Source organism: Aedes aegypti, chromosome 2 (genome assembly GCF_002204515.2).
Source record: "Aedes aegypti strain LVP_AGWG chromosome 2, AaegL5.0 Primary Assembly, whole genome shotgun sequence".
Lineage (NCBI taxonomy): Eukaryota > Metazoa > Arthropoda > Insecta > Diptera > Culicidae > Aedes > Aedes aegypti.
The window spans coordinates 8,681,968-8,684,216 of record NC_035108.1 but is presented as its reverse complement, the minus strand read 5'-3'; the positions used below and the strand labels follow the sequence as shown (position 1 = coordinate 8,684,216).

The window sequence follows — 2,249 nt, the reverse complement described above, 5'->3', positions numbered from 1 at the left end:
GGTGTTCATTTAACCCACACTGCATGTTCATTTTACCCCCAAGTATATGTTCATATTACTCTCATTACATGTTCATTTTACCCACATGTTTGAAACATTGACTCTGTGGAAAGAAATTTTCAATATTTTAATCATTTTGATAAAATTCTATTTCCATCACAATATTTCAACTTGTCACATTGCATAAACATCCTTCTTCAATTCTGAGCTATTGAAAATGAATCTGACAGCCTCATAAGCAAGAAAACATGAAAATTGCTTACCCCCAGTTCCCCTATAAATTTCTAATCAACAAAAACTTCACATTTTAGCTTGGAAGAGTGTTCGTTAAACGTCGCATTTTAAATATATAAGAAATTATTGAATCAATTCAACATATTTACTACAATAAAGCAAATAATAATAATTACAGAAATAACTTGCCCCTGCCACTATTATTGAGTCATTAACAACTAATAACTAATTATTAACCCTCAAGTGCACATGGGCAAAAATTATGACCGATTGAATGAATTGCTTGCTTTTCCCATAGTAATTCCCACACAAACTTTGAACGGCTTGTGCAGTGTTAGTTTGCATCCAAAAAAATCTACAAGTTTGATTCACTTATTCTAAAAAACGTCCATCGGACGTCGCGTTAGTAAACAAAAAAAAATTGTAAACTTTGATGATAAATTTTAATAGAAGTATAAGTAGTACAACACTAGTTAGAAATCATGCACCAATAATGTCACGCTCCATGGGGGGAGGGGGAGGAGGTGGTCAAGCCAGGCCATGAGGCAAACGTTCAAGTCATGTGATAACGATTTTGCTATCGAACCAATCCTTGACAGAATTCCAGCTTGCACACGCCATTTCACCTTGCCAAATGCAAATCGACACTACAGATCCACGTTGAAAAGAATCAAAATCGAACGTGTGGATTATTTTCAGTGTAGAATGGAAAAATGTGGAGCAAAAGCAATTTTTTGAATCGTACTTGTATACACTAGGTCGTATGAATAAAACCGAGTACTTGCTCATGCTCAACTCGACTTGAGCAAAGTAAAGTCTGTGAGCATTTACTTAAAACCGTATGAATAAAACAATACTTAACTCAGAGTAAGTTCGAAATTCGAACATAGCTTTTACTCTGCCAAAATTTTGTTTTTGTTTTGACTATCCAATATTTTCAGGGTGCAAGAAGTAGTCCAGCGGTGCAAATCGTACACACCGAAGTGCCTTTCCGGGAGTTAACTGTTTTTTTTTTTCTCGTTCGCTGCCACTTGCTGATGGGGCCAAACTCCCCGGTGAAACTCAGCATAACTTCTGCCGGAAATGCGTCGGTAAGTGCAAAAATTCAAAATCATCCTGTGCCGTCTGCAACGGTAATATTTTTATTATTTTTGTCTCTCATCCCTCATCGTTGGATAGACAGCTACGACAAAGCAGGTGACCGTGTCTTTCAGTGGAATTGGTGCACAGGGACAAACCTGAGTTCACCAAACAACAGCAATCGGAGTCCCAAGGGGGTAGATCAGCAACGGCATCAGAATCCAAACCAGCAGCAACTTTAGCATCAACAATACAAGGGAGTTAGATTCCGTTCGGCAAAATGGATCCACTGTTCATTCAAGGGCAAGCCACCAATAGGAAGAACAGAACAAACTGGTAAAATGTTTCGCGGACAATTCGGCTATCATGAGTGAGTTCAACACAACATAGAGGACCGGAATGACAACTACCAGAGAAGCCATAGGACAAAGCACTGGCGTTGCTCAAACAGAGATGTCGTCGACATCCACAGGATTATGGGCGAAGCCAAATAGGGCACGCATTCCACCCTTCTATGTCCGTTGAAAAAAACATAAACTATGCTACTTAATCGGACGCTTATTTTTTTTTAAATACTTCCAACATCCTCGAACAGCCATGTTGATGGCAAGGACAACTTCTAGTGGATTTTCTTTAATCTTGACTGCCGAATATATTAAGAACCTCTCTATTATACTACTAATTAGGTACCTCAAACTAAATTTATTAAAGGATTCTTCGAATTAGTTCGGAAACCATTGAAACATTTCTCTAGAGATTCCCAACATTTTTCCAAGAATTTTCTCAATAACCTACACCAACTGCAGGCCAAATTTCAAAAGCAATCTTAAGTAGTGGGCCATTTTTTTTTCAAGGCAGCAATTCCAAAACTGTTGTTAACTCGAATATAAATGATAATAATTTCTATAGGAATAATTAAAAATATATTTACCGAA

At 37.4% G+C, this 2,249-nt stretch overlaps 1 long non-coding RNA gene across 1 annotated transcript; it reads left to right on the top strand.

Annotated features, from left to right (window-relative positions):
* Positions 1-1,168: 1,168 nt before the first annotated feature.
* On the top strand, positions 1,169-2,249 carry LOC5579859. Its single transcript, XR_002500314.1, has 2 exons — positions 1,169-1,325; positions 1,414-2,249. It is a non-coding gene; the product is annotated as an uncharacterized LOC5579859 (long non-coding RNA).